This window comes from Globicephala melas, chromosome 10 (genome assembly GCF_963455315.2).
Source record: "Globicephala melas chromosome 10, mGloMel1.2, whole genome shotgun sequence".
NCBI lineage: Eukaryota > Metazoa > Chordata > Mammalia > Artiodactyla > Delphinidae > Globicephala > Globicephala melas.
The window spans coordinates 19,893,104-19,916,332 of NC_083323.1; the positions used below are offsets into that span (position 1 = coordinate 19,893,104).

Here is a 23,229-nt window from a genome sequence, read left to right on the forward strand (position 1 = left end):
AGGCATAGAAGAGACTCAGTCTCATTATCCTGTGTTCACACATATGGTGTTGGTTGATCAAGAAAAAAGGTATGATCCCACTTGAGCACCCACATTATTCTCCACCCATGGCCCTCCATGACAATTGTCTGCTTCCAAAGCTGAAATGCACTGTCCTCTGCTGATAGTTGTTCTCCACTCTAAAGTCCCCTAAAGTTGGCTCTTGGAAGGCAGGACCCAGCACCCAGACCTGCCCCTGGCATTTAGCCAACACTCAGTGAATACTTGAGATGAATAAATGAACATTAGAATAGAAGGCAGATCTTTGGCTCCATTGAAGGTATAGAAAATTCTCTATACTTAGCTTTCCATTGAATTGCCACCTGCGATTATTCTGGAAGAATTCTAAGCCACAGCAGCATTATTTTTTCAAGGACATTATCTCTCAGTATGATCACTCTGAAAGGGATTTGCATATCTAAATTCTCATGTTGCTGTTTGGTTAAACCCATTTCTTTATTGTCATCTCTGTCATTTCAACTCCAAGACAAAGTGGGCAGTATTAGAGAACAGGATACCTGGATGGACAAGTCCAGAGGCAAACAAGCAAATAATAAACCCCTTCCTGAGAAATCAGCTGTTTACCAGAAACTCTCAGTGAATGTGAAAAGTTGGCAAATCTAACCACAAACACTACGTGTAAGATTGATATCAGAACCAAACAACATTCTGCGGCTACAAACAAATTTTCAGAACATTTCCAGCCTGTCACAGAATGATTCAGTCAATCTGGGAAAGATACTGAGGCTGCATGGCTATGAATGATGTTCTTAAAAGTGAGAGTCTTGGAGCTATTAATTGAATATATGTCAACTAATTCGATAGGGCACTAACTAAAGTGCTGAAAATGTTCTATCCAGCCGTGACCATTTTCAATAGCATTAAGTGAGCTGATCTTACAATATACAGCACTGGCATCCCATTCCAAACCTTATTGCCTAAGAGTATGCATGGGATGTTCCCCCTCCTGCCCAGCAAATGGAAATGAAAATCTATCTAGATTACCATTGTCTGTACGATGAGCAGCTAAGCCAGCATGGAAATTCAATTGATCATTCATTCTACAGGTATTTATTAGGAGATCACCATATGCAGCTCTCTGCCAGCTGCTGGAAGAAATGAGATAAGGAGCCCAAAGAGTGTTAAGACACAGTGCCTGACCCTCACAAAGCTTACAACATGTTAGGAAAAGGAGTGAAACATTAATATGGGATTAAGTGAAGGAAAGGGTGATTTTATGACAGAAGCAATCAGTCCAAGAAAAAGCAGGAGGAAGAAAGGGAAGTGAAAGGGCGTTAGGATGCTCAGGGGAAAGACGCACAAAGGAGTGACACTTGACTTGAACGGTTCTGTAAATTTCATTTTTCTTTCTTTCTTCTTCCTCTTCTTTTTTTTTAATACATTAATTTTCTTTCAAAAAAACACACAATTAGATAGACTGAGGGTTGGGGGAGGGTGGAGGACAGGGATTCTAGTGTAAGCTGGAGGGCAGCTCTGTTGCACCTGTCAATCTTGTTTATGCTGATGCAAGAATTCTTTCTCAACCAGGGCTATTCATAATAGCAATGACGAGTGTGTCTACTTTTCACTCGGGTATTTTCTTTGAAACTTCCCTGTCCTTGATGAAAGTAAGTAATGGTTGAAGGGGATTGTATATTTAGAAATAACTTCCACCACCTACCTTCTTTATTTAGGGATGTCACTTTCTATCCTAAATTGATTTGCTTTCTAGGCATGTAGAGCAAATACATACGTGACAGTTTATGTACCTGGGCACATGACTGCATGTGGCCATGACCTTGTTTCACTTCTGCAAATGTCAGGAAAAAAATGCTACTAATTTCAGGATGACTTTCTTGGTCATCTGACCTTGCTCTTTCATCATATCGTGTTCTGGTAAGGAAAAGGGTTTTTGTTGATTGGTAGACTGGTTGGTTGGTTGATTTTAACTTACAGAAAGCCACTTTCGCATTTAAGCATACAAATATAATATGATTTTCAGATTAAGGGTCAGGCGCAGGCTTTGTTTAAACTTTTGACAGTTTGCCTTCTGGGATTACATCATCTGCTCTGTTGGTTGAGCCTTACAGCCTGGTCCAAGCACCTTTCCAAATTTGGAAACAGAGGTGTATGCCATCAGCCTTGTAAAGGAGAATGTTGTAATAACTTCAGCCAGGATGTCCAAACCTCCTTGAACCCATCTCATGGAAGGAGTTCTAGGAGTTTGCACTGTTTGCATTCCATATGCAAATAACCTTCAGACTGTGGCCCACGTGGCCAGGATTAGCATTCATGTTACTATTCACGGAGCCACTGAAGGTCAAGGACAAAGTAAGTATACTAACACTATGTGTTCATTTATGAGAGTTGTAAATTCAAGTTAGCTGAGGAAAAGTGGTCCAATGTACTGAAAAAAAAAGTATTTTACTAATATATAGAAGACAAAAATATCATAGGAATTAGTTAATGAAATATGACATAGTAAGAACAAAGAGATACTTAACATGCTTTTGAGTGGTGTCCAGAAAAAAAGAGAAAGGTCTTATTGTAGTCAAGAAATAATGGGTTATTCCAGAATCTAAACTATGTTACTCAGTGCACAAATAAAAAATAAATTTTTTAAATGATGATACAAACATACAAAGCAAAATTGTCAGGTCTACCTCTGTGAAAACTTTCTTCTATAGAAGACTAATGCTCCTTTACTTAAGACAAATGGTCAGTAGTGACAATGACTTCCTCCATGGGGAGACAAAGGAATTAGTATTTCATGGATCCATGAAAAAGTATATGATAAAGGTTATTCATTTTCTAAAACGGGACTACCTCCATATAAAGTGAAAATAGAATAATAGGACAGAAACAAATGTTTCCAATTCAATAAGGAATAACGTGACGTTTGCTTAAGATTATATTGTCCCTCTATATAAATCATTATATAAATCTCCATGAACACAAATGTTACAAAATGAGATGCTAGTTTTCAAAATTACTAGTGAAACCTGGAACCGTTTACACAGTAACATGAAAACATTAAATTAAAAAAAAAAATCTGGGTAATTAAGATAATTTTCCAAATTGGTGTAATCCCAAGAAGACCAGACACCTCTTTCCCTTCACATGCACATGGGAACTTGGAAACTACAAATAAATTTGCTGGCATCTCAACAACTGTTTGTGATATTTTTATCATTGTTGTTTTTCTTTTAAAAATGTAATGAAAACTGATCAAAGCACCATTCGTCCTTATGCTGATTGGGTTATGCAGATAAGATGCAAAGGAAGAACCCTAATACACACTGATGAAAGATAATGCAGAGGAATTCTATGGGGCCTCCATGGCAATGAGCTCTCTCTGCTTCTAACTTTGGTGAATTCAGCCTCACTTTCCCTCCCTCCAACTCACCTTTTGCTGGTGAAGTTCCGGCCTGCTTCTCTTTATTTGGTTCTGTGTGGAAAGTACAAACACATTTTTAAAAGTATCTTAAAGAAAGCATTTTATTGTGGGATGAGCAACAGGGTGGAGGTGGGGAGAGAGGAAATTAGTAACAGAACAGAGCACAAATGATGCTATATGCTCCTTTATTATGCTACACGTGAATTACAAATTGGGGAATTATAATGTAGAGTCACGTTAAACTTAATAAAAGTAGTTAACAAATCTGATCATTTTGGGGAAAAGTATACATGGAAACACGTAACAGATTTTGTTAAAATAGCTTAGCTATGCTGGGAACATATTATAACATGCTGGTATGGAAATAGTATAAAATATAGATCACTTCATTTTAGATCCCAACAAGGGACAACTTCTTTTTTGTTTTAACTCATTCTTGTTTTTTCATGTATTTATTTTTTTATTTTTGGCTGCGTTGGGTCTTCATTGCTGCACATGGGCTTTTCTCTAGTTGCGGAGAGCGGGGGCTACTTTTCTTTGGGTGCGCAGGCTTCTCATTGCGGTGGCTTCTCTTGTTGCGGTGCGTGGGCTCTAGGTGCACGGGCTTCAGTAGTTGTGGCTCACTAGCTCTAGAGTGCAGGCTCAGCAGTTGTGGTGCACGGGCTTAGTTGCTCTGCGGCATGTGGGATCTTCCCGGACCGGGGCTCGAACCCGTGTGCCCTGCATTGGCAGGCAGATTCTTAACCACTGCGCCACCAGGGAAACTGTGACATCTGAATCTTAATGAATTAATATGGATAATTTTAGCAGACTTTGGAAGAAGACTTGTTTTAGGAACAGGAGGTCAGTATTGTATAATGAATATGAAACGTGGCGTAACAAGGGAAACTTTATAGTGGCCCAATGACAGCTGCTGATGTGAAGAGCAGAAGGGAAAGGTTATGTCGGTAACGGCCTGCAGGGTCTCAGTGACCTCAGTGCTGGCAAAAAATAAATCTGTATGTGCAAGGAGAAAACACACCAAAGAAGTTCCTAAGAAGAATGTCACACATCTTACATGGGTTTGAAAGAAAACTAAACTGGAACTTGTCCCTGTTTGAACGAACATGGCACTGAGCCTGTTTCATTTATTTTAACACACAGCAGTACTCTTCTTTACTATGGAAGGATTTTGAGTGTGTGAATCTAGTATTCTTAGCTGGACGGAGGGGATTCCTCTGAGCAGTTAGATTTCTCAAACCGCCCTCCCGAAAATAATCTCTAAAGCAGAAGAGCGTCATATCCTCTTATAAATTTCCATGCAAAAATACCAGCAACTGAAGCCTTATTCAATTCCTGTTTTCACCCAGGCTGGACTGGTCTATGGTGACCTCCTAGCCCTTGGCTTCACACCACATTGTCAATTCAACTAACCTGCATTAAGTCACATACCGCCTTGTGAGGTTCTTACAGTGGTGTCTGATGTTTCAATATTGTGTTTGTATCTTACTTAATTGTTCTCTGTGCTGTATTTCATTTCCTACTTGGCTGTAAGCAAACTGAATACAGGGAAATATTTCCTACTTAGAATTCCTCGACTACATCTGGTAGAGTACGTTTGCATCTAGCTATCAATTAGTATTTGATAGGTAGCTCTGTATCCTTCTGAAGGGTTAGAGTAGAGGTGTACACATGGTAAATAGCCTGTGAATAATACTTGAATGGATGCCAGTTTCTCATCTTGTTTAGGAGGAAGAGTGACGAGAGAGAGCACTTTGGTGCCTTCGTGGAAAATGCATGTAATTTTGGTTGCCCCCACCCAGGGGGCTGAGCAGACAAATGGTTCTGGAGATTCCACTTGGGCTTGCCATTCTTTTTTTAAATTTCTGGCTGCATTGGGTCTTCATTGCAGCATGCAGGCTTTTTCTAGTTGCGGCGAGCAGGGGCTGCTCTTCATTGCGGTGCATGGGCTTCTCATTGCGGTGGCTTCTCTTGTTGTGGAGCACAGGCTCTAGGCATGCAGGCTTCAATAGGTGCATCACACGGGCTCAGTAGTTGCGGCACATGGACCCTAGAGCACGTGGGCTTCAGTATTTGTGGCACGCGGGCTCAGTAGTTGTGGCATGCGGGCTCAGTAGTTGTGGCGCACGGGCTTAGTTGCTCCGTGGCATGTGGGATCTTCCTGGACCAGGGCTCAAACCCGTGTCCCCTGCATTGGCAGGCAGATTCTTAACCACTGCACCACCAGGGAAGTCCTGGGCTTGCCATTCTTCTAATCCTGTTCTCCTCCTTAGGTGTTGGTGGATATAAAAGCAGGCTTTACCTGTCATGTTGCTGGGCACTACCTCTACCTGCCAAGGAATTCACTGGAACTCTTTATTGCTTGCTTTTCTGTTGCCCCCTGCTGGACAACAGGGTACAAGGACTGGAGAAGTTGTCGCTGATGTTCAGCCTTGGAGGCCACCAAACCTTCCTGGAAACTCCCCTAGGAGGTGCTTGATGGTGACATAGTTCAAGTAAGGAAAGGGCCGCTCATCTTCCAGGACTGAGGTAGGATCACCCCACTCTCACAAGAAAGATGTGGGCTTTGTTTGCCTTTAGTTATGTATGAAGAATCACTGTGACTCCTTCAGCCCCTTGGAGACTCAGCCTCCACAATGCTAAAGCATGGGCGTAACAACAACTTTGGCATAACTTCAAAGGTCTTATAAGTATATGACGTGCCATCCAAGTCAGATTAACATAAGAAAGTTATATAAACACAAGGTATGGTTATTATTACAAACCTATAAGAACTGTGGTCATCCAACTTCTCCATGGGAGTTGGGTTAAAGTTCACAGCCTCAATGGAGGCCAACTTGTGCTGGGATGGATGTTCCGTATTTGCGGCCCAAACATATAAGGCCATGTTTTTACTCACCTTCCCGGGGTGGAGCTGGTGCTGGCGCCAGCACTTCATTTTCTGGAAATGTAAAGAGTAATGGAAGTGTTAGTCTCATTTATCCTGAGAAAAGATATTTTCCACAGCCCCAGGCTCTGTTCATCTCCAGGCAGCCATCTTCTCTGGACTGACGAGAAGAAAAGCATCAACTCAAGACACGCTGCCTTTTGGTGTATGGTGTCAGGTGAGGATCTAAATGTGGTTTGAAGATATGTGGACTTCCAGGAGGGGCAGAGTTTAGTGACAGACAGAGCACAGGTAAAATGGGCGTGCAGACGTCCTTCCACTTAGTCATCCCCTCCGGCAGCAGGCGGGGCATTTAATGCATTGAGCCTGTTTCCCTTCTCTGGAAAAATGGACACAACACCTGTCTCATATGCATAGGGTTGCTGTGAGGACGAAATGAGACACAGCGAGTACCAAGCACGTCCCTTAGAGCCTAAGGTGCTCTGTAAATGAGACCCCACTTTCCCCAGAGTGCAAGGACAGTGCAGCATCTCTGACACCATCCTGCCCTCATGAGACATACTTTCTGAATGACGATGAGACCAAAGTCCTCTGGCTTTGCAGCGTTTCCTTTTATTACAAAGCAAATCACTGTTCAGAACCACTATGCTGTGCTGTGAAACAGAATCAACCCCCTTCACAGTCACAGTCATTTCTGGAAGTTTGTATGCCTGGAGCAGATTTTCGCCTACACTTATGCAAAGGTTTCATAGTTCTGGTTTTGAGGTTTTTATCCTAGGCTTTGGATATCCAGGATTATAGAGCAGTCTGGTGGTAAAGTCTGTTAAAGAAACTTTTTTTAAAGAATATACTATGTCCAAGTAGCTAAAGGCATATCCTATGACCAACGGGCATAGAAGTTCCGCTGCTGAATCCCCATGGATGCCCAGAACAGGGACTTAGTGATGGGTATGTGAGCCAGCTGCTACTACTCCAGGGCAGGAAGAGGCAGTTATTCAAGGTGATCTTTTTTTTTTTTTTTTTGTGGTACGCGGGCCTCTCACTGTTGTGGCCTCTCCCGCCGCGGAGCACAGGCTCCGGACGCACAGGCCCAGCGGCCATGGCTCACGGGCCCAGCCGCTCCGCGGCATGTGGGATCTTCCCGGACCGGGGCACGAACCCGTGTCCCCTGTATCGGCAGGCAGACTCTCAACCACTGCGCCACCAGGGAAGCCCTGAAGGTGATCTTTTTAAAAATATTTTCTGTTTGATAAGTAAATACCAAAGAAAAGTTTTTGTAGTATAGACACACTGTGGGATCCCAGGAGTTTTATCTTTGTCCAGATCTAGGATTTTCCACATTTCTTCCACAAGTGGCTCTTTCCAAACAACGAGGACAATACCTCACAACAAGTAGTTTGGCCTGAGAGTGGTCACTGCGCAGGCCAAGTGCCCCGCTTTAGTCTAGGCAGGCTGGGAGGAGACAGAAGCAGGAGTAGCCTGCACTGCAGCAGCAATCAGGGGAGGAGTGATGCAGGGCTGCCAGGAAACGGCAATGTCTTCTTTCATCACTAAATTTTTGTGCTGGGTACAAATTCCAATTTATTGTTTAAAAATACATGATTACCGTATTTTCACTCAGATGATCATAAACAAGTATTTACGATTTAGTAATGAGCGGGGGGGATCTAACCAAAGGAGAAAAGACGTATCACCTAACAGATAGGCAGAAGATAATGTGGTCAATGTGATGTGGTTTGAAGATACGGTGATAGCACAAGTGTCCCGGACATGGCACACCAGAAACACTTTCGTTTCTTTGCCACGTCATGAAAGGATCTTTCCTGCCAGTGTCAAGCAGGAGACGAAACCCTCTGTCAAAGCATTTTATTTTCAGAGATTTGAGTGCAGCAATGGAAATCTCATACTGAGCTCTTGGCTTTGGGTGAGCTGGGGCTACACACAGGTATCAGAATACCGAGAGCAAGGAGCCTATTTCTTTGACACTCTATCTTTTGGACTTGGCCATTGTCATCCAATGTCCATGGACATCTTCCTGGTTCCCTTTAAGACAAGTTTCTCTGCCTTCCAGTCTCTTCTCCCACAGCTGCAGGCTTACTTATGCCACCACTGTGTTTCATCCTGTTATTCTACCCAAGAGAGTCCCTGTTACCTACTAGGTTAGGTCCACACTCTCCAGGTTAAGGGTCAAAGCCATTGTTGACAGGCACCTCCTGCCTCTCCCTCTTCTTAGTGACCCCAGTGGCTCCTGTTCTAGCGTTGGTTTCTCTGTTCACCTTCTGACCTTCCTGCCACTGAGAAGAGTGGTGATCTTCTCCCCAACAGACCTTCTGTTTTTCCTCTACATGTGATTGTGTCAGACAGATCTAGGTTCAAATCCTGACACTACGCCTTACGAGTTGTGTAACTGGGAACAACCCCTTAATCTCTGTCAATCTTGGTGTCCTCATCTGTGAAATAAGGATAACAAGATAAATGACCTCTTAGGGTGCTAATCCTATGTAAAATGCATAGCACAGTTCCTGGCGGGTAGGATAGAGCTCTATAATTTACAGCAATAACTATTACCATTATGAGTCTTTGGCAATCTTGGTCTGTCTTTTTGACATTTCTCTTAAGACTCTCAGAGCTGATTATTCCATTCTGTTCCTGTCCTTTATCCTGGAGGCATTCTGGGCCACCTCATGATACACTATTTATTTCCTAATTATTTTAAAAGTATTTTCCAGTTGTCTCCATATATTTGTGTTTCTCGTCCCTCCCAACTAAACAAAAACACAGATCTTTCATTCCTTTCCTGTCTCCCTGGTACTTCCTCTCACTGCTGAAACCATATTAAATGCAAAATGAATTGATAGAAAAGAATTACGAAGGGTTTCTTTGGTGTCTGTGTGTGAGCTATCAAATTGGCTATTCTTCCCCAGCATCTTTGGAAACAAAGGCTCATTTTGTAAGGGAAGCTGAGGTTGCTTAAAATCCTGTTTGGGGAAAAAAAGGCCAAGGGTGAATTCTAATCAAATGAAGAAAAGAGAACCTTGCTGGACACTGAAACTGTAAAAGTGCCCTGAATGTGAATTCTTCATTTCCATGGTGTCTATAGCCCTAGTGTTCTATGTAACAAATCAGACCAAAATGAGAAGTTAAAGGGCTTAGTTCCACTTCCAGCAAATCCGCAGAACATCCATCGTTAACAGCCAACTGTATCAGACAGTCAGAACTACAGAAACACGATAGGGTATTAATGCTGCTACATTTTCAGGAGAGCTGCGACAAATACAAGTAGGCAAATGCCTGCCTGCCTGGTGAAGAGGCAGAGCCACAACTTCTCCTGCTTAAAATCATAGAATCCCCATTATTTGACAGTCAGTGAAGGAATAAATAAATAACAACCGTGTATGGGCACCCACTGCACGCACGACCTAGTGTGTATTAGTTCTTACAATCCTTATGACGCTATGCAGTCAGTACTATCACTATCCCCACTTTGCAGATGGGAACTGAGGCCCTGTGGGGTCCCACCGCCCATGAAGGGTGGAACCAGGTCGGTTAGAGTCAGCACCTGGCCTCTGCAGGTTGGGGCTGCATTTCCCTTCTCAGCTGCTCACCCTTGTGGAGGCAGAAGTGGGCTGATGGGCTTTTCAGAGATTTTCCTGCATTTTTCCCTGCTGAATCGATCGGTCTGATTGTCATGGCCACAGAGTCTCATTTGGATGTTGCCCTATGGAATGGGGAGTGGAATATGCCTCAATTTCCTCATCTATGTAATAGAAATAATAGCAAAGCCTATCTCAAGGTTTGCTGGCAGGAATGAAGGAGTTCCTGCAGGGCCAGGGAATGTGGTAAACATCATATGTGCTTTCTCTCTCTTTTCATGGTTCTTATCATTATGATCATGATTTTACTGTGACATGACCTGGGAGAATGACACTCAGGTCTTTCCTCACATGCTACCTGCCGGGATTTGCCTTATTGCTAGGTCTGTGGGCTGCATCATGTTAGAACATGTTTGGAATTGGGGTCGGGGCTGAGGAAGCATCTGGGAAATGAACAGAGGAGGGAGGCCCCTCACTCTCCTACTGTAAAATGGTAATAATTATTATTTTGATGAGTTCTACATGCATTATAGAGTTTGGGCAATATAAATACATTGATCAATCAATCAGTCCTGGTGGGACAGAAAGGATAAGAAGATGAACTCTCAATAGACTTCAAGGCAGTTGAGCCAAAGAATTCCAGCTGTTCTAAATCTGGAGAGACGGGGGACCAGGTGTGGTGAAGGCCAAGCAGCACACGACTTAGACTGAAAATGAACCACTGTGGGTAAGTCTCAGGGCCTTGAGCTATTCCCCACTTTTGCCTTAAAATAACTGTTTATGCATCTCTCTCACTCATGTTTGTCTCTGACAGGCTCTGTCATGCCCAGCTTTGCTCACGCCTCTAAGAATCATCTGCATGTTCCCCAAATCCATGAGCTGCCTCTATAACAATAATTCATTCACAACAATTTCCAGTGTACCCCACTGAATAGGGACCAGAATTCATCGAGCCTCATTATGAATTTAACAAGGGTGGGGTTTATAAAGTTGGCTAAGATGAGATGCTTGTGTTTAAGAATCTCACAGGTAGGTCCAGTGGCTAAGGTTCCGGGCTCCCAAGGAAGAGGGCTGGGGTTCCATCCCTGGTCAGGGAGCTGGATCTCACATGCCGCAACTAAGAGTCCACACGCGACACCAAAGATCCTGCGTGCCACAACTAAGACCCGGTGCGGCCAAATAAATAAATATTAAAAAAAAATAAAAAAGACTCTCGGGCAAATTAACTGCCTTTTTCTATCAGTTTAGTTACCAAGCCAGGTGGTTTTCTCTCTCAAAGCATTCGAGACTCAGCACCTCCACAGCCCCTCTTGTGCTTCTGAAACTGCTATGGGGAGACGAATCATCTAGGGATTTGGTCCAGTGCAGGTTCCGACTCTGGGGGTCTGCGGCGGGCTTCCAGATTCTGCATTTTTAACAGGCTCCCTGGTGATGCTGATGCTGGGGGTCCACGACCCACACTTTGAATAAGTGCTCAGACTGAGCCTTCCATGTCATCAAATCCTCTCCCATTCCAAATATGACACCGTTCACAGTACTTGGGAACTCCTCTTCTCTCTTTGATCACAAGCTTCTTGAGGACAAGGCCTGTCTCCTCCTCCTTTTCAAATTCTGCACAGCAGGTGCTCTGTAAATATAGTTGACTGGCAGGCCATTCCTACCCGCACGAAAGCCCCTTCTGCCCGCTGCCAAGAAATCAAGAACCGTCCCCTGGCACTCCGAGGGCAGCTTTTTTCGTCTGCCTTCCCCACAGGGAATACTATGTCTCCCATTCGTGACCCTCCTGCTGGCTGACCGCTCCCAGGCACTCACCCAACCCCATCATTTAGATTTCTTCTTATTGTCAGCACGCCTTCTATTTGGGGAGAGCAATTAGGACTAGAGTTTTGGCCCTCAAAACACCACTTGCCTTTCTAAGCATTCTCCTTTTTCAAAATCTGGGCTTCATGTCTTAGCAAAAACCCTCAGCCAACCATGCCAACTCCACTGTTACCTAGTTTCGCCATGTTGTAAGTGTCAAAAAGCACAAGGCCTTGGGAAGCTCTCTAAAGCTTGAGATTCTGAGCTAACAGGTATCTCTTGAGGTGGGGTCCTGCTATACTCCTGCTTATTCAAAAACCAAAGGGCTGGGCTTCCCTGGTGGCGCAGTGGTTGAGAGTCCGCCTGCCGATGCAGGGGACACGGGTTCGTGCCCCGGTCCGGGAAGATCCCACATGCCGCGGAGCGGCTGGGCCCGTGAGCCATGGCCGCTGAGCCTGCGCGTCCGGAGCCTGTGCTCCGCAACGGGAGAGGCCACAGCAGTGAGAGGCCCGCGTACCGCAAAAAAAAAAAAAAACAAAAACAAAGGGCAAATTCCATGGGACTTTTCTGCCAGGTGAATAAAGTTAGCTTCTTGTCCCCCTCATCCGTCCTCACCCGTTGTCACTGTTGGAAAACAAACAGGATGGACTCAAGAAGCAGGGTTATATAAGTTGTTGTTTTTAAACTTTTTATGGATGATAATAATAAAAAAAAGAAACCAGGATACTTTGAAAAATTAAGCCCAAGGAAATATTTTCATGGACAACATAAAAATTAACCAGAGTCTTAATCAGCAACTAAAGCTAACTCCTTCCTACTTCAGCAAGGGCGGCTGTGCTTTGATCCTTTCTAATTCGCAGATATAGACTTTCTTTCCCTCTGCAATGCTGACATGCTTTCAAAGGGCTTGATCTATTTATGGTGGATTTTTCCTATGACCACCTACTGTAAAAAGCACAGGTATGCCACCAATGGCAGGCCTGCACAGTGAGTGCCAGGGCATTCTAACTGACGGGCACTGGTGGCCGCTATTAAATAGACAGCCCATAAGTGGACTTCGTGCTTTGCTGAAAGACCAGGAACCCGGTCACTCCATAAATGGTTGGCTCCCTCCAATGCAGTCCACTTCTATATTCCATAATCAAGTGTTCCATGATCAGTAAATTAAAGGGGAAAATTTTAATTTTTTTATTTTATTGTTTTTTATAATTAACAATTTTTTAAATTAATTAATTAATTTTTGGCTGCATTGGGTCTTCGTTGCTGCATGCGGGCTTTCTCTAGTTGTAGCGAGTGGGAGCTACTCTTCCTTGCAGTGCGCGGGCTTCTCATTGCGGTGGCTTCTCTTGTTGTGGAGCACGGGCTCTAGGCACGCGGGCTTCAATAGTTGTGGCACGTGGGCTCAGTAGTTGTGGCTCACGGGCTCTAGAGCACAGGCTCAGTAGTTGTGGCGCACGGGCTTAGATGCTCCGCGGCATGTGGGATCTTCCTGGACCAGGGCTGGAAGCTGTGTTCCCTGCATTGGCAGGTGGATTCTTAACCACTGCACCACCAGGGAAGTCCCAAAGGGAAAAAAATTTTTAATTTTAGGAGGCATTAACCTGCCTCTCCCTCTGTGTCTGTACACTGAAATGATACGATTAACCCAGTTCTCTCCTTCCCATGGGCTCACTTGCTCAAATAATACGTTGTTTGACTTAAAATTATTTTATGGGCCCTCATGTGCAATTCAGTTTAGCCATTAAATAGCATGGAGAGCATAATTACATCATATGAATATGTTATACAGGCATAGAAAAGAACATAATAACAGTTGTTATGATTGAGTGGTAGGATTATACGTCTTTGTGTATATGTGTGTGTGTGGCTTTCTTTTGTCACTTTTTTTGGGATAAAACAAATACTATAACTATCCTTTGGTAATCTGGGGTACAGGAGAAAATTATATGTTATTACTAATTATTATTTCTTATTCTCAGGTTCTTGGTTTGAAATAAAACATGTGAATGCTTTATGTATTATGAAATCATGGTGAATAAGGTTTTATCTGGCCAACGCTTGTTTTGCTACTTTTGGTAATATAGCAAGTTATCTTCCCTTTTAGATTAAATATGCAATAAACACTGTCAGGTGTATCCCCTGTTGATAGTGAGGTCTGGCACTGTGTACATGTCACAGCCTATCTCTCATATGCCTAGATAACAGCACAATGGAAACTGCTTTAATGTAAAATATTGTCTGCATGGGGACATTCATAACATTTACAGAAGTTTTGATTATATGAATCATAAGTTTCACCAAAAAAATTAGCAAACACAAATGGCAGCATATTTATACTGGCCATATTGTTTATGCATCAGAGGTAAAGATTTTTGGACATAAATTAATGTGTCATTTAATGTTTTCACAGTTATATACTTATTTTGTTCTATTCATTATAGCCTACAGGTCTGGAGGACAGTTTACACCTTGGGATTTAAGGGGGAATTATACACAGAGATTCTCAAAGTATGGTCTGGGATCCCCAAGAACCCCTGAGGCCCTGTTGAGGAGTCCATGAGGTCAAAACTATTTTCATAATAACGGTAAGACATTATATGCCTTTTTCACTCACATTCTCTCACAAACAGGCCATGGAGTTTTCCAGAGGATATATCATGTGTGATGACACCAACACTCTGACAGCGAATAGAACATGTGTTTTGTACCCTTAAGTTTTAAAAGTTTATCAATTTTAATTTCAAATGCAGTAAATATTGAAGGATAGAATGCACAGAAACGAATGCTTTTTAGTTTCCTCAGTAATTACTGAATGCCAATGGATCTGAGACCAAAAATTTGAGAATCATTGAGAATTTATGGTAAATCTTCTTAAACAATTATTTTGTGTGTGCACACTTAAAAAAAACAACAACTCATGTCATATGCGTCATTTAGGAAAAATCTGTAGCCTTGCTTAATAAAACGAATGAAGCAATCAAAATAAAAGCCATAAACTGATTTGGAGGGCAGTAACTTATTTTCCGATGTGCATAATAATAGGAACAAAAGGGTAATATTGTCTAGTACCACGTCCCCTATTTAGAATTCAGCTATCTAGCAACCTCATTTATCCACATAACAGCTGCCGACCAGCAAATTACAAGGGCTTCTGAAGAGCAAAAAGAGTTGTCTCAAGCTCCTCCTACTTGGTACACTAAGAGCTCACATGCTTTACTCCCAAGAGAAGACCCTCCCCCCCAACCCCAGGTCCCCAGCCCGTAACTGGAACTATGGTGAGGTGAGCCAGGTGCCCAGGGAGCAACATTTAAGGAGGCACTGACACCCAGGTGCGGACCTTGCATTTGCACGATGCTGAGAATTAGTGCCTCCTTAAATACAGTACTCTTTAGGGCAGCCCTACTCAGCCAGATTATTGACCTGGCTGGGATCCAAAGCAAACAACAGAGGGAAGAGAAGGGGGAAGCTTCACATATGACTGGTAAGAGTAATTAAAGAAGACAGCAGCCTCCTGGCAAGGGATGAAACAGGAAAGCTGTCAAAAGTTGGACACAAATTCAAAATACAAATCAATGTGGGCCCATTAACAAAAAGGCAGATAATCTGAGCCCTTGGGATATCATGTGGTAAGATAACAGATATCTATAATCGATGACAAAGTTAAATTATATCCACTGTACTTTGTTTTTCAAAATAAGATGTAACATATTACATTTTAGGCATGTTGATAACCAAATTGGTTGAAATAATAAGGTTCAAGAACAAAATGAACTGTTAGCTATCCGTCGAATCCAGCTATTCAGAATTTGATTCAATCAATTTAATCCATATTTATTTACCGTGCCCAAATATCACCAAAGACTATATTCTAAGGTTCTGAATAAGTGGAGTCTGATTGTGCATCAAGTATGTAAAGTTTCAGTGACTCATTATTTAGCTTGATGGAAATTCCCTGAATCCACAGGGTTTTTTCCCTTCCCTAGTCAATTTGTTCTTCCATCGTTCTTTTTTTTTTTTTTTTTTTTGTGGTACACGGGCCTCTCACTGTTGTGGCCTCTCCTGTTGCGGAGCACAGGCTCCGGGCATGCAAGCTCAGCGGCCATGGCTCACGGACCCAGCTGCTCCGCGGCATGTGGGATCTTCCCGGACCGGGGCACGAACCCGTGTCCCCTGCGTCGGCAGGCGGACTCTCAACCGCTCCGCCACCAGGGAAGCCCCATCGTTCTAATTATACATGTTTTTAACTTAAGATGTCATTCCACACAGAAGGATTAAAATCTGGTTATTATTACACAGCAACAAATAGCTTCTCACTCTTAACATGGAGCTGGATGAAAATGAGATCTTTTGCTAAGGTCTGATGACTAGTCTGTTTATCATTATTCTTGCTATGTTTTAAAGTAAGAATCAAATGAGGGTTGCGAGTGACACAGATGTGAACAATAGTGTAGAAGCAGCTTTACTCAAATTGAAGCTTAAAAATTTAGCACAGGTCAAAAGGAAATTATTGCAAAAGGGATTCGAATCGTTAACGATTCCTCCCTTTAGTCCCTTTGTATGCCTTTCCTGGGGGTCTGCTCCTGAGTGGGCCATTCCTACAATCATACCACTCTTCTGCGGTTATAGGCTTATCAGAATAAATCCCTTACGAGCCTTGCCCCAAGCCATTGCTAGGCCTCACGTTGGGTGACTTTTTAAAAATAGAGGAAGGACAGGCCTGATGCCAGGTGGGGTCATAAAAATAAAATTCCACAGCAGTAAATACAGCCACTCAATCACCCACCGTATCCATATGTGGTCATGCAGAGTTCTTTATGTGGTTAACTCAGAAATGTTCAGGCCAGAGGAAGACCCCCACCTGCCAACAGCACCCCGGGTGGGAAGAAAAATCTTAATGTCCCCAACACCCAAGCCTTATAACCTTTGGTGGAGGATACAGTTACATGTTCAACTGTGCTGGGTGACTCCTTCATCTAAGTGGGAAAGGCCATGCTCCCACAACGGTTACCACCATCTGGCTAACAACTGGGGACCCCCAGCTGGACATAACACATTTCAGTGGGAACACAACAGAGGCTCTGAAGTGTAGGCCTCTAATTTGATCTGAGCCTCCATGGGTGAAAGCGAAGATATTTCACCGCAAGTTTAAAAAAAATGAAATACTCGTCATGGTGGCAATGATGGTTATGAGAATAACCACAGCTGTCTGGGACTGTATGATAAATATTAATAGCAGGTAAGGAGGTGAACAGTGGTTGCTACATACCCTACAGTGACTGATAAGAGGGTGGAAATGCCCTCAAACTTTATATTAAATGTGAGACATTTAACGCCTTATGCCCGACAAGATTTCTGAGTTTGCTGCATTAAAAGGAAAAGACTTGAGTTCTAATTACATGTTAGGATTTATTCTGAGCTTTTTACCAGATTTATCTCATTTAATTCTTATTAAAAAAAGAGTTAGGGGCTTCCCTGGTGGCGCAGTGGTTAAGAATCCGCCTGCCAATGCAGGAGACACGGGTTCGAGCCCTGGTCCGGGGAGATACCACATACCGCGGAGCAACTGAGCCCGCTGAGCCACAGCTACTGAGCCCACGTGCCACAACTATCGACAGGCGCCTGGAGCCCGTGCTCCGCAACGAGAGAAGCCACCGCGATGAGAAGCCCACGTACTGCAACCAAGAGTAGTCCCCGCTTGCCGCAACTAGAGAAAGCCCACGCACAGCCACGAAGACACAGTGCAGCCCAAAATAAAAAAATTAAAAAAAAAAAAAAAAAAAAGAGTTAGGTACTATTACTATTCACATCTAACAGCTGAAGAATCTGAGGCATATGAAGTATAACTAACTCAATACATGTGCAGCTGGAATTTGAACAGTCTAGAACGTTCTGTGAATAGTATACTTTGTTTATATCACTATGTTTAATGATGACTATTACTCAATATACGTGAGGAAACCCCCAAAATACATACTCTATGCAGAACAAGTCTAAAGACATGTAACTAAAAAAAATGAGAAATTAAATTGTAGAATTGTGTAATTAGGTGATTCTTAGTTATAAGCAGAACACTCTGCTCCAAAACATAAAATTCTATAGAAGGAAGAAGGTATTACCTGCTACAAGCAAAGAATTCCTGAGGAACTTAGAAAGAGATTTGATGTAATTTAGAGGAAGAACTGGATGATTTTGGAGAAAAAGAAAAATTTGAGCCCTAAGTTCTTGTAACTATCTAAAGTACAATTCAAAAAACGAAAACAAAATTATAAAATCTAACATCTGACATATTAATAAACATAATTTTAGGTATTGTACTGATGTGCCAAACTGGCCCATAAAAAGATTCCTAGGGAGCATAAAAAGGCAAAAGTCTTATCAAGACTTGAAAGTCATAATGAAAGTCAGATTATGGTTAACTTCTTGGGAACTCATTTTAGAGAGAAAAATAGGCATGGGATTAAATGATCCTTGTCTTTTTCTTTGCCAAATCAACCACTTCATGACCCGATCTGATGGAATCTAAAACTTTACTCTGGAAATGCATGTAAAAGTGTAAAAATAATCTGCCCCTTGCATGGGAACATCCTGAAATTTGGCTTGCTGTCTATCTGTGTGGCTGTCCAAAACAAATATACTCTTTGTTAATTATAACTGGGCCTATCCATGAAGAAGAGATCTGGGTGCAACAGTATCATCACTTTGATGTTTGGGGGCTGTTTTTGTAAAAAGCTGTGGGGACAGATGCCCTGTTCTCTCCAGTTACAAGACAATTTGCATGCATGTAGGAAATTAAGTGATAAAGCCTCTTCTTCTTTTTCACGGTTTCATTTTCCTTAATCACTAGGCTTTCAAATTTTAGAAAACTGCTCTTGAATAAGCAATAGCTACTTCATGATTAACCTAACTCAAAACACTGTATTTCAGTAACTACCTTTCTGTGTATTTATTGGGCTTCCCCAGGGTGCAATATTCCGAACAAACTAAGGACTCCAGAAAAGACATCTGTTCCCATCAAGAACTGAAATGGGAAAAAAAAAGACAAAGGAAAGGAAAAGACATGGCCATATCTATGCAGGTACACACATGAAATTAATAGTTTTCTGCTTATTTTTGATTGCTAGAGCTTTCATCCTGTTCTTTATTATCTAACACACACAAGTATGTCTAGAGATGAGGTCTAGAATTACCACAGTCATGGACTGCCAAGAGTATTTTGTGTCTCTTAATATAGGTTCATAAACTAATTAAGGAGGAGTGCAGATAAAAATAGTAATTATTAACAACAATAAAAATTCTTCTGTTTGACCATAAAGAGTTGAAAAATAAATTTTAAATCAAACAATCATAAGAAATGTAAGCAAAAACAACAAAACTGCTTTCTAGGGCTGTAAAAACAACAGCACTATTTCCTTTTGTGACAGCCTCTTCTCACAACTCTCTAAAAAAAAAAAGCATATATGGGTTTACAAAAAAGATTCAAAAACATTGTTTCGTATTCGCTCAAGCTTTTTAAAAGATGGTTTATTTATTTATCTTTGTGTCCAAGCACTTCTTCAAAGCAACTTCAGCTTGGGCAGTTTACTCTAACATTCATGTCAAATTAAGGGTTACTTTGAAATTGCTATAAATAAGGAAACTGAATTGTGTGTCCAGGAGGAACCTAAAATAAAATGTTTCAAGGCCATATCTTGGGCCAAAATAAAGTGAGGCATTGATAGAACAAAGGATTATACGTTTTTCTCTTTTTCCTTTCTCTTGGGTCTCTCAGACCAGCCAGAGAGCCTAACCTTGACCTTTGTTCATTTCAGGAACTCCCTTACCCCTGCTCTTTGCAAGGCCTGGGGGAGACTGCTTCAGACTTACTGGATGAGAAGCAAGGATACGACCTGTCTTTTCAAAGTTTTTTTTTAAGCGATATATTTAGGGCGCTTGAGAGGAAAGAGTTGGCCAGTCCTTTATTTATCTTCCTAACAGGTGCAGCCGGACAGTCATAAAAGCAGGCTACTGAAAAAGAATGATTTTGCCAAGTATTAAGCCCCTCTAGTGTGTTCCTCCTTACAGCAGATAGCTCAAACCTACACTGTGCCTTTCCAGTACAGCCTGGCAAAGATTTTTCAGGGGGAAAAACACTGGCATTCATTCGTGCAACTTCTTTATTCTTCATCCAAATCTTCAATGTGGCCTAAATGAACCATTTGAAGTTTGGAGGAAAATAGCTGCCCTCGATCAAATACCTCCTCCCTCTTCTCCCTTTCTTTTGCTTACTTCCAACAAATGTACTTTTCCCCAATTTGAGGGAAAGGTAATAGCCTATATGTAAGATGACTTCTCCAAAGACACATTTATTTTGGTGTTTGAAATAGATGCAGGTGGAAACTAAAGGTCAAGGAGTAAATATGAGAGGAAGGTTTCCCATCATCAGGCCTCCTTTTCTGATGATGACTAAGCCTTGAGTGATGCGGGGAAATAGGTAAGAGCTGATGAACGCTGCTCTGCATTCAGATAGGTCTGGGGCTTAGCAGAACATTAAAATGTAATGAAATCTCTAGGGACCAAGAGAAAGACATAGCAAAGGAAAAACTCCTGTGGACTGAAAACATTATCCTCCATGCCCATGTTCCCACCTAATCCTACTGAAATAGGCCAAGGTAGAATAGATAGATAGATATTTCATGCTGATATAGCAAAAGAATCTGTAACAACAATGCCATACTTTGATTCCTGGAGTTATCAGAATGACCCTTTAAAATGCTGTTCGTCAATGGAGCTATGTTTTGCCATATGATTGAGTTTTCAAGAAGAAACCTTACATGGAAGATAGGAAAGTTACAGTGACTCTCCCAAGGTGTTTTGAATGACACACAAGCACCAAGGAGGAACTCTTGCCTTTTTCCTACAAGTTAAGTACATAAAATATAATAGGCCTGATATATCACATAACAAAAAGTAAAATTCATGTTAACGCCCGAACTTGGTGTTTTAGAAAAGAATTTTTCTAGGTTCTATAGAATCTGATAGTTAACAATTGTCTAAGTAGATTAAAGAACCAGGCTTTATGGTTTTAATCATCACATACTACAGAGGTAAAATTCTGAAGAAATGATTTATAGGCAAAAATAACATTAATAGTATTTTTAAACTATTAGAGATTCAAACAAAGAAGGAAGGCTATTGCAAATTTCTAATTTCATAAAATTACTCATCTAATTTCTAGTTTGATAAAATAACTCTTTGACAGGAAAAGAGAAAATTCGAGTGAAAGTTGATTCGTTTACTCAGTAGGACCCAGGGGCAATTAACTGTAAGGGTTTTTAGAACATAGACCATGTTGTATACATCTCTGAAATTCCAGTGACTAGTTCATAGTAAATGCTCAATTAATAGATGGTATGTAAATGAGACATCCTGGGAGATTCCCACAAATCTGAAACTTCCTACCACATCTTCTCTTGCTATTTGATTAGAACAATTTAATCTTACTGGGTCTCAGGTTCTGCATCAATCTAAAGTGTAAGACAGACCTTAGCTTTGGAACTGACAGTACCAAGAGTATAGTTCTCCAGTGAACAGATGTACAAATGATAAAGGTGCAGAGGAGGACAATGGGAAGTGGTTACTCCTTAAAAATAGTGCTTTCTTTCTCAGAAAGGGCTTACAGAGCCATCCAGAATATTTTGAAGGGTCTAAGTAAGGACCGTTGACCAATTACTTCCATTAGAGTTCCTCCTTGAGGTCTAAAGGTACACCTGTCCTTCCCTCTTCTCCTTAGAAGGACCAGCTCTCCCAGGACCCAACATGAATCTCCTAGAATTAGACCCCTGCAGGTTGAGAGGCAGTTGAGAGAGACATCTTTTGCACCTTCAGATGCTGAAAACTCAATCTCTTTTTAAGAGTTGTCAGGTGCTGCTGGATCCTAGGAGGGCCAAACCAGCTCATGTGTCTTATCAAGATTTATAGCAAGTGCTCAATCCCTTCCTGAGCATGGTTCTCCCAGCTAAGGAAGAGATGTAAGAAGACCTGTAGGGGCTGGAGAAACCTGGTTGGGAGAATGTTTCTGCAGATAGTTTGAAATGACTCTGAAGAATTGGTTTGGTGGCATGTTTTATTCTTGAGGCTGTCTTTCAGAGGGATGCTCATATGTAACAAAACCAACTCCAGTAAAAGTGAAATCAGTTAGGAGAAGGTACAAGGACCAGAATAGTTCCTGAACTGCCATACTCCTTACTCTTCTGATGTAAACAATAAAAATGCAATGATTTCACTAAGAAAACTCTTCAAGGTGTAGATCTTTTAAAAATCAGTTCTGCCAGTAAGGAAACAAAAAAATCCCTGTACTTCCTCCAAGGATTTTAAATTTTAAAAAAAAACCTCTTTTTGTCCCCACTCCCCACCATCCAAATTTAAACTAACCAAAGAATCAGTATAAAATTACTGTGCTGGGTGAGGGGAACTCCTACACAGAATATCAACAGTGCTTTTATAGCAAAAGATTATGGGCACTTTGGTATGTATGTTGATCTATAACCAAAATATATACGTGGTTTTTCGGAGGGAGCTGAAGTTGAAGATATATTTTCCTCTTTGTCACTCTAAAATGTCATTGTCTTTAAAAGTAGAATGGATCAGATTTTGTCAGACAAAAAGTAAAACTTTATCATATCTGCAATCCAAATAATTTAATTAGCTTTATAGGCTCTACAGCTTATCATCTTATTTATTAGTTTCTCAGCTTTTTTGATCACTTTCCAATGGGCTTTAAAATAACACATGCAAATTGATTTACTAAATGCAGGATAATTAAAACAATATTCTGTCCTCAGTCAGGAAACACTGAATGCATTTCACCCAAATAAGCCTTGAAGAGGCTAGTCAAGTGACAGATCAAATGAAAAGGACATTTAATACACATGTAAATCATTTACATGACAAATAAGACACTTTAGCAGGAGTTGGACTCACTGCCTGAGAGTCAGGATTAAGTTCCCATATTAATGCATGCATTTGGTGTGGTTATTTCGGGTGGAAGACTTCATCCATCAATGCCCTCCGCCACAAAGTAAAGCCAACCTGTAAACTGATCACCACAGCCTGTCAACACTGGTTACTTAATTACATAAAGAAATATATTTCAAAGACTTTTGATAATTTGGTTAGTATTTCAACTTTGGATTCAAGTCTAGCATCCTTTTCAGGATTCTTTGAAATAATGGTTAAAAGGAGTTTTTAGAATTAAAAAATGAAAAAAACTAAATACCATTTTTATGCTCCCTGGCTCCCTGCTAACGTTTGTTTGTTTGTTGCTTTTATTTACAGACGTGAAAAATAAAGATTTACTAAGCACTAATGAAGACTAATATGAATGAGAAAATATTTTTAAAAGATGTCTCCATTTAAAATTAAACTCAATATACTTGTGCTGTTAATTTGTGCTTTTCATTAGTTATTTTAGTAATTTCTAATTCCAGCTTATTTATGTAATTAATTAGTAGTTTTTAGACACTGATTTTTTTATG

General features: G+C 41.4%; 1 protein-coding gene across 1 annotated transcript in view; it reads right to left on the bottom strand.

Annotated features, from left to right (window-relative positions):
• MYBPC1 (myosin binding protein C1) overlaps nucleotides 1–23,229 on the bottom strand; it is a 91,985-nt gene that overhangs the window by 67,909 nt on the left and 847 nt on the right. The gene's annotated exons all lie outside the window — the stretch shown is intronic.